We start from the raw sequence: 12,841 nt of genomic DNA, 5'->3' as shown, positions 1-12,841 counted from the left end.
ACAGAACTAACACTGTGGAGATTAAAACTAACACTCTACAGAATAGAACTAACACTGTGCAGATTTGAACTAACACTCTACAGAACAGAACTAACTTGGTATAAAATGAGAACAAACTTTGTTTAAATTAGAACTATCTTTGTATAAATTAGATCTGTTGGTAGAGATAAACCCGAAATTGGAGAGGAAGAATTTTATATTCTATCTCCTGGTGTAAAGGAAACTTGAAGTGGGATCTCCACTTAGAGACTTTGGCTTGGTTTGAATAATCCTAACTGTCATAAGGTTTGATTATTCAGTTCAAAGTGGACCTCTCGTTCGTGGAATAAATCGAGAGGGGATTTTGGTTGTGGTCCTAACTGTAGTAAGGTTTGACCAAGTGGGAGTTTTGAGACGATCCTAACTGTTTAAAGGTTTGATCGTTCAATTTGTGGACCTCTCGTTCATGGAAGGAATCGAGAGGGGATTTTGGTTTTGGTCCTAACTATAGTAAGGTTTGACCAAGTAGGAGTTTTGAGACGATCCTAACTGTTTAAAGGTTTGATCGTTTAATTTGTGGACCTCTCGTTCATGGAAGGAATCGAGAGGGGATTTTGGTTTTAGTCCTAACTGTTTAAAGGTTTGACCATGTGGGAATTTGATACGATCCTAACTGTTTAAAGGTTTGATCGTTCAATTTGTGGACCTCTCGTTCATAGAACGAATCGAGAGGGGATTTTGGCTTCGGTCCTAACTGTTTAAAGGTTTGACCAAAAGGGAATTTGAGACGGTCCTAACTGTTTAAAGATTTGATCGTTCAATTTATGGACCTCTCGTTCATGGAAGGAATCGAGAGGGGATTTTGGTTTGAGTCGATCCTAACTGTTTAAAGATTTGATCGTTTAATTTATGGACCTCTCGTTCATGGAAGGAATCGAGAGGGGATTTTGGTTTTGGTCCTAACTGTTTAAAGGTTTGACCATGTGAGGACTTGAGACAATCCTAACTGTTTAAAGGTTTGATCGTTCAATTTATGGACCTCTCGTTCATTGAAGGAATCGAGAGGGGATTTTGGCTTTGGTCCTAACTGTTTAAAGGTTTGACCAAACGGGAGTTTCGAGGTGATCCTAACTGTAGGAAGGTTTGATCACTCGATTTATGGACCTCTCGTTCGTTGAAGGAATCGAGAGGGGATTTTAGCTTTGGTCCTAACTGGTTAAAGGTTTGACCAAATGGGCAGTGAGACGATCCTAACTGTTTAAAGGTTTGATCGTTCAATTTGTGGACCTCTCGTTCATGGAAGGAATCGAGAGGGGATTTTGGTTGTGGTCCTAACTGTAGTAAGGTTTGATGTGGTCCTAACTGTAGTAAGGTTTGACCAAGTGGGAGTTTTGAGACGATCCTAACTGTTTAAAGGTTTGATCGTTCAATTTGAGTGGACCTCTCGTTCATGGAAGGAATCGAGAGGGGATTTTGGTTTTGGTCCTAACTGTAGTAAGGTTTGACCAAATGCGGATTTGAGATGATCCTAACTGTTTAATGGTTTGATCGTTCAATTTGTGGACCTCTCGTTCATGGAAAGAATCGAGAGGGAATTTTAGCTTTGGTCCTAACTGTTTAAAGGTTTGACCAAATGTGAGGGAAGATTGATCCAAAACAGTATTCGGAAATCACCGTGGGGATGTAGTGTTTATCACTTTGTTTGTAGTGATCGGGTTATCCCTAAGAAAATTATGTATAACATTCTTCCGAGAACTTTCCGTTACATGAACCATCCACCTCCAGCTTTCCTTACGAAATTGGGTTTATCATTATACTGAGTTACATAACCGGGTTATCCTTAAGAATATTACATGTAAAAATTCTTCAGGAACTTCCCGTGAAAGAAAAGAAACAGTTTAGACTCATATACTAATTGGAGTTTCAGGGGGCAGTTTAACCTCGTATACCGGTTGGAGGAATAAGAAGCAGTTTATACTCGTATACTCTTCGGAGTTAGGGAAAAACAGTTTATACTCGTGTATCCCATGGAGTTAGTGTCGTCTTTACTTGGCTTGTTTCGCCGTTATGACGCCAGAGTCAATTAAGGCTTGGATTTTGTTTTTGAGTCCGAAGCAAATCTCGGTGGGATGAAGAACCCTTCTGTGGTACGCACAGTAGTTTGGATCCGTAACTCTCTTAGCTCCCTCCTGATCTTTAATAGGTGGTAGCTCGATCTTGTCGTTGTCGAGGAGATATTTCAAGATGGCTGGAGCTTCATCATCTTCGAAAGAATACTCCTTTTGAAACTTCGGATCGAGAGTCGCGTTCCCAGCGATTGCAGATGTCGTCGGTCAGCTTCTCTCAGCTTTCTTTCTTTTAAGAAAGTGTTCAGCTTGTTCACCGCGCATTTTCAAATCTTTCCAAGTTTTGGATGGTACGACCCCCAGGACTTCCAGGACATCGATGGAGAGATTATTGTGGCATGTTTGCAGGATGAACTCCTCTGTAACAGGATCTCTGCAATTCATTGCCTTGTTATGGAAGCGCTTGACAAAATTATCGACTGACTCTCCATCTTTTTGCTTCTCATCCAAAAGGGTTCCGATTGACACTTCAGTGTCATCATCGAAGAAATTGCTAAGGAATAAACTTTTTATGTCATCCCAGCAATTGATGCTCCCTGGCTTAAGACGTCGGTACCAATCGAAGGCGGGCCCACGAAGGGTGCCAACGAATGACCGGACCATTAAAGCCTCGTTTCCGGAGATCATGCTCAAATGAGACTTGAAATAAATCAAGTGCTGAATAGGCGAGCTCTTCCCATCAAACGGTGTGAAGTTGATCAGATTGAATTTTATCGGGTACGGTATTGAATCCCATTCTCTTGGATAGGGACACGGAATACCCGTCTTCTTTACCTCCTGAGCGGACATCAAAGCATTGACTTTATGTTCAAGGTCTTGCATTTTTTTGTCCTCATCTTCATCTCTCTTTGAGTGATGTTGAGCAGAAATAATTGGGCCACCCACAGTGTTATTAAAAGGTGAAATTGAACCACCCCTAATATTGTTGTTGGGAGGATCCGTTGAACCACCCCCAGTGTTATTGTCATTGGGAGGTGTATCAGCCATAATGATTTCATCCACTTCTGGATCGCTGTCATCTATAACATTCTGAGTGTGGCGGCTAAATTCAGCTCGCTGACTGGATTCAGGAGATTGAGGCCGTTGAGCTTGCAATTCTTTCATTTGTTGAATAGCCAACTCTATTTCTGTCTTTATCTCAGCTCTAATTTCTTCACGTTGTTTGGCTAGAGCTTCTTGAAGCATTTGAGCAAATTGATCAGGGGTGATTGTGAGCACTTCTCTGGTTTGCCCCGCACTAGACATTGTGTCATCAGAAGCAATGGCTGAACAAGTGTCTGAAAGTTCATCCTCCGAGGATATTCCTTCATGCATTCTCTTGTAATCCCTGCGTCTGATGGCTCCTAATTGGAGTCGAGACATCCGTTGAGCAATTCTTGGATTAACTTTTCCTCTGGGGGAAAAGCCGGGATTTGAATCACTTGAATGCCGCTTAGACTTTCTTTTATCAACCATGTTGATGGTGACTTTAGGGAATTCGTCATCTTGGACAGCTGATCTTCTCTTGCAGAAATGTCTTGGCTTAGGCTTCAACATTTCGGTGAAAAGCCTCTGGAATACTGAGACTCTTTGCAGGATGGCTTCTCGTTTGGAGTAGTCACATTCTGACAGTACTGCTCTAATGAGTCGCATACAGAAACAATGATAGCTCATTTCTCGGACAATCCTCTTTCGAGTTTTGTTCACACCCCCAGCTTGATAGTACAACTTCGGACAATCCTCTTTCGAGTTTTGTTCACACCCCCAGCTTGATAGTACAACTCATCGGTATAATTACCAGAGAATCCTATCATCTGTTGGTATGAGCCCCTAGGTATAACAATGTCTTTTGACGAACATGTCTTCTTCTGAGGATGTAAAGCCTTGTAGGCGTTCTCAGGACAACTTGTTGTCGTATTTGAGGAACATGTCTTCTTCTGAGGATGTAAAGCCTTGTAGGCGTTCTCAGGACAACTTGTTGTCGTATTTGAGCGATCCAAGGTTACGTCAGGAGTCGCATGTTTAGAACCACCCCCTTGCGAGTGCAGAGTCTTAACGGGCTCCTGAGTTTCATTACGAACTCCCAAACGGGTAAAAATTAGGATTTTCCCATCTTGGAGTTGTTTTGACTTGATAGAAGGATACTTACGACCCCCAGTGTAAGAATCTATTTGGGGTTCATTCACCGGACCCAAGCGTTCTTTGACCGGAGCTTTGCCTCGATCTTCAGGTAAAGGATCGAGGCCATCCGCCATTATAATTTTGGATTTCGACAGGTCAGGACTGACCCAGGGTTTCACTGGTGACACAGCGGGTGTTGACACAGTAGACGGACCCGGAACGGACGTTGATGGAGTCGAAGGAGTGCTCTTGTGAAACTTCTTTTGGCCGCGGCAATGATTGGTGTCGCGGTCGAACAGTGTGCCGTGGCAGCGGAGACTGCCACGGTTGAAGGAGATACCGCGACAGTATGAGCTGTCGCGGTTGAAAGAAGCGCCGCGGCAATAAAGACTGCCGCGGTCAAAGTGTTCTGCAGACCCAATTTTCGTACGAGTTTGGATTTGGGGATCCATACTTTGTGATTCTTTGGTACTTCCTTAGACACTGTTTTCTTCTTTCCTTCTCGTCTTTGTTGTAAAAGAGCACGGGCACGAGCGGTGTTTGCCATACGCTTTTGTATGCATTCTTTGAGGGTCGAACGAGCCTTTTTGACGAGAGTCCATTCCTCTGACGTAAGTTTTGCTGAGATGTGAGTGATTTGACGTTGAGGCAACTGAACCACTTGATGTTTCCTCGATTCTAAGTCCGCATAGTAACAAACTCCATCGGTTTGTTCCAAGGCCTTAGCCAATTGACGAGCGCGTTACAATAAAATTCAAAGGAATAGTCTTTTTATAAGACCTCTTTTACACAACAAAATGAAAATTACAACTCTTGAGAAACAAACGCAGGATCGTTGTTTGGATCACTGCTTGCGTGGGATCTTTGCCTGTGCCGGGAGCGCTTTGACTCGTGGACCACCAAATCACAGATTCTGATTGAATCGATGAGGGGTTTAATGATTCTTCCTTCGTTTATCGAAGTAAGAATTTGAAGGGAATATTTTATCGATGTAAGATATTCACTCTTCTAAAGATCAAGTCAGAGCTTAGATCTCTAGGAATCGCCAGAAACTTCTTGAGGATGTTTGTGAAGAAGGAAGACTCTCTTTCTTGCTCTAATTCACCAAAACTCAAGGCTCTCTGCTATAATCTGCTCTGGAAAATGCTCAGCCCCTGTCAATGATGGCCATAGGGGGGTATTTATAGCCTCCTTAGACGATAACTGAAGAAATAGCTGATCAACAACTGCCTCTTTAGGCGCGACAGTTGATGCTGTCGCGGCTAAAGGGCGCGAGAACCATGTACTGCCGCGCCCACACGCTGTAGTTTGCATTGTTCTGTGAATTCACATTGTTTTGTGTTGATTCATAGATCCTTTTGCTTCCTTTGGGCTTGTATGATCTCCCATGATTTAGATACTGATGTTTATCACCTTCTCTTTGTCTTGAGTGGTATTTGGATGTCTGTAAGCATTTTTTTGACGTCTACACTCATGTGCTAGGAGAATATTGCTAGAGATAAGTCTCCCCTTAACAAATGCACTTTGTGCATCATTAACTAAGTATCCCATGACCTTTTGAATTCTACCAGCAATGATTTTTGATATTATTTTGTACACACAGTTGCAGCAAGCAATTGGTCTGAATTCATTAGTTGATGTAGGGTTGAGAACTTTTGGTACTAAAGTGATGGATGTAGTATTAAATGTACCTAGCAACTTTCCTGATCTGAAAAATTCCTCAACTGCTGCATATAAATCCTCACCAATGACATTCCAAGAAGCCTTGTAAAAGAGGGCACCAAATCCATCAGGACCAGGACTCTTGTCATTTGACATTGAGAAAACTGCTTCCTTAATTTCCTGCCTTGATACAAGCAGACCAAGCATAGATTTTTGATCAGATGTGAGCAGAGGACCATTGTTAATCACCTCAGTATCTGGTACAGAAGTTGGAACTGAAGTACCCAGAATATTTTTGTAGAATTCTAAAAATTCTTCAGTGATCTCTGATTTATCTGTGATTCTGATACCATTTCTGTCATATATAGAAAGAATTCTGTTATGATGTCTTTTATTTTTCATAATAGAGTGAAAGAATTATGAGCTTTTATCCCCATGTAATCCCCATTTAATATTTGCTCTCTGCCTGTAGAAAGATGTTTCACAGTCCAAGAGTCTGACATATTTGTTTAAGCAGTCTTTTTCCTTAGATATTAGAGCAGGATTGAAAAGATCTTCATTAAGCAATCCTTGAATGTTAGCTAACTCACTTTTGGCTCTAGCCACTTGCTCACTTATATTCATGAAATGTTTCTTATTTAACTCCTTTAGTGCAGGTTTAAGCCTTTTGAGCTTAGTGTGAAACTTGTACATCTCATAGCCATATAATTCTTGATCCCATACTGACCTGATTGTTGAAATGAACTCTGAATGCTTAGCCCACATGTTGAAAAATCTGAAAGGCCTTTTACCCTCAGTCTCATCATCTTCTATTGTTAATAGGGCAGGAGAGTCATCAGAGCAACTAGGATTGAGAAATTCCACTTGACTGGATGTAAAATTGAGAATCCATTCATCATTTACCAAGCATCTGTCCAGTCTAGACCATATTCTTGAATCAGCTTCTTGCTTATTGCACCATGTGAAGAAACAACCTACAGATCTAATGTGAGTTAGTTGACCTGAACTGATAAAGTTCTGAAAATCCTCAGTATCAGCTTGAGAAATTGGTGCACCTCCTATCTTTTCATCACTGCTAACAATAGTATTGAAATCCCCTCCAATCACCCAGGGGCAGTTGACATTTTGTTTGTATGCTAATAAATCATTCCAAATGGTCTTCCTGGCTACCATTTGATTATGAGCATATACTATAGTGCACAAACATGTAATTCTGCCATCTCTGGAGATAATAGAGCATGTCATATATTGATCAGATGATACGACATTTTGAATTGTGAGGACACCATTGTCCCAGAGTATCCATATCCTTCCCTTTGTGACTCCTTGAGCATTTGAAATCCATTTCCAGTCTTTTGTTATTTTTCTTGCCAGCATCTGTATTTTATTTTCAGGGAGTTTTGTTTCCAAAAGAGCAAGGAAAGAGATATTATAATCTTGTATAAGTTGCTGCACAATCCTATGCTTAGAGGATTTATTAAACCCTCTAATATTCCAAATTGCAAGATGCATTATTTGGATGTCCCCCCTTTATCTTCATCAGGGGGATCAGATTGTAACTCCAGAAGAGAAAATAGAGATGATTGAATGCATGTAGTATCTTTCCCAGAGAATATTACTCTTTTTGCTACATTAGATCTACTGACATTTGTAAATCCAGATGTATTAACCAGAGGAGATGAAAATCTGAATACCTGATTTCCAATCCCCCAATGTTGTGCATGTTTAGTAGTATTCTACCCAGAGTAACTACCAATATCTTTCATTCCCTGATTTGATATCTCATTTACAAGATTTTCTGATATGTTTCTGCCTCTGAGAGTTTGAGTATCAGTCTGTGCATTTGCAGAACTCTTTTCTCCTCCAGTCTGATATGTTTCTGCCTCTGAGAGTTTGAGTATCAGTCTGTGCATTTGCAGAACTCTTTTCTCCTCCAGTCTCATTAGTCTGTGCATGTTTTGCTACAAGTATCAGTCTGTGCATTTGCAGAACTCTTTTCTCCTCCAGTCTCATTAGTCTGTGCATGTTTTGCTACAGGAATTGCATAATCACTCTTAGATTTTTCTCCTCTAGTCTCATTTTGCATTGTGGAATCATTTTCCATTTCAGGATGCTCTGAATTGGTCTGAGTTCTTTTTCCAACCTGCTTGTTAATAGGCACCCACACTTTTTTGGTTCTGTTTCTCCTGCATTGCTTAGTGTTATGCCCCACCATACTACATATGGTACACCATCTAGGTTTAAATTCATACAAAACTGTCTGTGTATAGTTCCTTCCATCAGGCCCTTGGATAATCAATTGATCTGGCAATGGCTCCTTCAATGGAAATTTAACTTCCAATAGAACTCTTGCATAGCTCAGCCTCTGCCTGGTAGCTGTTAGCTTATCAGTTGCAATTGGTTTTCCAATTAGGCTAGCAACTTTACTAATTCCAGTTGAGCTCCATAGATTAAGCCTCAAATTTGGAAGTTGAATCCACATTGGGTAATAGAAATCCTGTAGGTTTTCTAAATCTGTGTTAATACATGGCTTTAACATCAATGGCCTAGATCCAAAGAACCAGGGACCATCCTCTAAGACATCTTGCATCGGTTTCTCAGTTTGAAAATCAAATAGAAACAGTCCTTTCTTGATAATGGATATCTTCGGAATTGAAATTTTACCCCAAAATTTGTTTATAAAAGATTCCATAGACTTGAATTTAGCATTTAACCCAATAACATGCCCTAGTAAAGCAGACTTCCAAAGAACTTCTCCTTCTGTCCATTCTTCAGTATTGAATGAAACAGTATTAGGTTGAGCAGATGGAAAAAAATTTAGAGAAAGTCCATTGCCAGATTTCCTGTTATCAGCAAAAAGACTAACAAAAGATTTTCGAGATTCAGGCTCAGTTTTCTCCTTCAATTCCTCATCAATCAGGTTCTCGTTAGCTGATTTATCCAAATTTTCATCAGCTGATTTATCTAATACCTCTGTTTCCAGATCTATAGATTTATCAGCACTATTTTCTAGATGAAAAGAATCCTCAGTGTTTTCAGCATCCAGATTAATAATATCAGATTCAAAATCATCATCGGCATCATCATCAGCCCATAGAGTAGAATTAGAAGAACTTAGCTGTCTAATGGCTTGAATTCCGAATCTCTGTTGATGAAGATCTGAAATAGGATCAGATCTAGCTAGGATTTCTTCCATTGGCACTTTCCTCTTAGCTCCCTTTGGACCTGTACTTTCCATCTCTGCTGAAATTGAAGATCTCACCTCCGAAGCATCATCAGCAACTTGAGAAGGATAGACAAAAATCGAATCTCAAATATCACTAGCACTAGCCATGGATTTCTTGTTGCTGTTCTTCTTCTTCTTCTTCTTCATTTGAAAACTTGGCGGAGGTGCACGATAGTAAGAAATCGCCCCGCTAAAATGCACCTGCTAACCGCCCCTTTCCTAATGTAGGTTTTTACCCTAACTCAATCAATACTTTGGTGAATCTTTCACATTTCTTTTAATACAATGTAATTTGAACTTAAATATACGAACTCTACTTGTCTTTTACTTTGATAATCCATTTTTTCTCAAAATTCAACGAAATTTAATTTTAATATACAACACTTATTTTGGCCCAAAAACGCAATAAAGTCCAACATTAACAAAATTTAACTTTGGTATTCCCAAAATTAAAATTTTGTTTTGAGTTTTCGGTGTCAACAATAAACTTTGTAGAAGTTTAGGCATCAAATTGAAAATTTGTTATTGAGGCATTTTTAGATCAAAAAACACTTTGGGATTCCACAGTTAAAACTGATGTAAACTATGAGGTATTCTTGGGGGGTAAAAAAGAACCTCTGAGATACTAAAATTATAAATAGAGTAAAATTTGGGGTACTGTTGTGCAAATTAAGTTTGAGGACTAGCAATGTTAACTTTTATTGGAATTAGGATATTTTTTGGACAAATTAAAAAAACTTAGTGTAAGTGGTTAGGATATTTTTTGGACAAATTAAAAAAACTTAGTGTAAGTGGTTAGGATATTTTTTGGACAAATTAAAAAAACTTAGTGTAAGTGGCTAAAATGAGGCAAACTTTGGGGGTATGACAGTGCAATAACCCAATAAAAAAAAGTAAGCATAAAGTTGCACATGCTAGAGGGATTATCGCTCGTGACCACTTTGTGCATTATTTTCTCTCTTTCAGTACCTTAATGGCTTGTTTGGATTGAGGGGAATGAGGGTGAAGGGAAGTTAGGGGAACCATTCACCTCCATTCACCTTGTTTGGGAACACTTAGGAGGTGAAGTTAATTCACCCTAGTTCCCCTTGGTTCACCCCCTAATAGTATAAAAATTGTTACCCCTCAAATTGGGGTGTAACCAAGAGGAAGGGAACTCCCTTCCCTTCCCTTTCCCTTCCCTTCACTCAGTTTCCCTTAACTTCCCTTCACCCCCTACAAATCCAAACAGGCCCTTAGTCTCCCTTGACTCATCTTGGATGTCAAGTATTAGCCTTGCTGCCTTCATATTCCTTATTCATTTAGTCGTAGTGATATTATTTTGGAAAGTGATTGCCTCAGTCCGGTGAATATGATCCATGGATCCTCAAGCAGAGTACTGATCCTATCAAATCCCTCCATGCCATGGCGAGAGGTTCTCAGCCCTTAAGTTTGGGGGGGGGGGGGGGGCAGTTTGGTTATTTCTTAGCCCCCCTATGGCTAAGAGCCCCCCTCACATGGTAGGGGATTATGATAGGATCTCCAGTGTCTCTGGTGCTATGAGAGACTGTTGGTCATTATTTAAAGATTTTAAAACTTATTTTGCCCTGCACATCCGGCGCTCGACTAAAACTTGTATGTACAAACTAGCTCAGTAGATTTACATATATGGATGTACCCCTTTCTCAGACTCTCATAAAGTCCCAGACTATATCTATGATTAGCTTCTTTTGGAAGCCCTAATTGTTCATGATTCCTTAAAAAAAAAGTTGCGCCTGTTGTTATGTCTTGTGCAAGCTTACAAAAATTAGGGGCAAGAATTGCAAATTATTCATATTCATTCTGAAAGACAAAAAATTTGAACTCATGTCGTGTAGTCGGGGTAAGTGGCAACCAAGCGACTGTGACTAGCAATCAATAAGTTTTACCAAACATCATTTTTAAATGTTTCTTAAAAAAGGTCCTTATTATCTTAGATCTAGATATTGTCAGTTTCCAGATAAAAAAACTGCACATAATTTTTACTATTATCCTAAAAATCATTACTATAAAAATCTGTATTGTTCCAAGCGCTCTTATATTACCATAGACTATAGAGGATTGAGATCCTATCTTCTTAGTTTAAGGTGGACTGCAAACCAAAAGACTTAAGTAAAAATAAGAAACAACTCACATTTCTAGGACTGCTTTTCATAAATATTGCAGGATGAACATGGAAATATTTATTTTTTCTGAGGCATACAGTTCGACATTCTCGGATTATTTATAGTAACTATTTCACATGTACCATTAATAACTGTTTATAATTGACACGGAAAGCGTCTTTTATTTGCTCGTAAATAAATTGTAAATATCTATTTAATTTTATGAATGCTATAGAGCATCATGTCTACATATAATTCTCCATAAAATGTATAATGAAAGATTTTTTTACATCTGAATCATGACAATGAACAAAATATGTATTGAAAGTTTTTTAAAAATTCAAATGAAATATATCCTAACCTTGGAAGAGAGAGAACAATCTATATCCTTATTTATTGCAATAAATCTATCTAATGATTTTTTTGATTTGTGAGATTACTTCTGAACTACAAGCATAATCTACATATGGATACTTAGATTTCAAGATATACTAATTTTTTTTCTTCAAAATTGAAGCCTTTTTATAATTGCAATCACAACAAATAATTGGACAAAATGATCATTTTTAAGCATGTAAAACCCCGAAATTTTAAAATGAAAATGTTTGAATTAATAGTAATAAATATTTCTTTTGTGATAAATAATCATATATATATATCAGATGAATGTGATTATCTGTGTTTGAGAACCCATCAAGTGATTCTATGTGAGAGAAATCAATAGATAGTCCAGCAGACAACAGGGTTTGATTTTCCTGTTGTGCGGTCGACCGCGACGGTCGACCGCGCAACGGACAGAGACTTTTTTTTCTGGGTTTGGGTTTTAGCGGGTTGTTTGGGTCTTAGCGGGTTTCGGGTCGGGTTATGGGATTAGTACATATACTAATCAACCCAAAAGAGCCTCTCTTCACCTGAGATCCAAAACCCTAGCCCCCTTCTCTCTCCTCTCTAAACCCTAGCAGCGGTTGGCGTTTTTGGGAATTTTCGAAGAGGTTTGCAGTGGGATTTCGCAGTTCAGGTTGAAGGAGATCATCTACATGAGATTCGGCAGCACCTGAGGCGAGTATCATCTCGCCCAATCCCTCGCCCATATTTTCTATGATTTTCTTTTGATTTTTTTATGAGTTTTGATAAGCCCAAAAGGTATTTTCGTATAAAATTGAGTTCTCTATAATATGGATTACAAGAATCAAAGGTTTCAGTTTATAAAAGTTCACAAATTTTCTGTTTAATGAAGATCTAGATCTGAAATTGCTTAAACAAGAGTTAAAACATTCCACTGTTATTAAAACGTTTTTAACATGTTTCTCTTGTAGTTAGAATTTTGGGTATATGGTTTACATGCTTAAAAATGCATTGTTCTTCTACTGTATGATTTTAGAGAAGTTAGAACTTTTATTTGTCATAAAAATCAAAATTTTGTTTCAGGTTTTGAGCTGACAGAAACCCAGACTTGGGCTTTTGTCAGCTCTGCTGTCGACCGCGGCGGTCGACTGCTGGGCACGCGGGAGGGCTGCGGTCGACCACAAAGCCATTACGGTCGACCGCGACGCTCTGGCGGTCGACCGCGATGCCGCAACGGTCGACCGCCAGGCGCGTATCAGAGCGCGGTCGACCGGGGCGGG

This window comes from Asparagus officinalis, chromosome 3 (assembly GCF_001876935.1).
Source record: "Asparagus officinalis chromosome 3, Aspof.V1, whole genome shotgun sequence".
In the NCBI taxonomy this organism is placed as follows: domain Eukaryota; kingdom Viridiplantae; phylum Streptophyta; class Magnoliopsida; order Asparagales; family Asparagaceae; genus Asparagus; species Asparagus officinalis.
The sequence above is the reverse complement of the archived record's forward strand: the minus strand, read 5'-3'. Positions refer to the sequence as shown.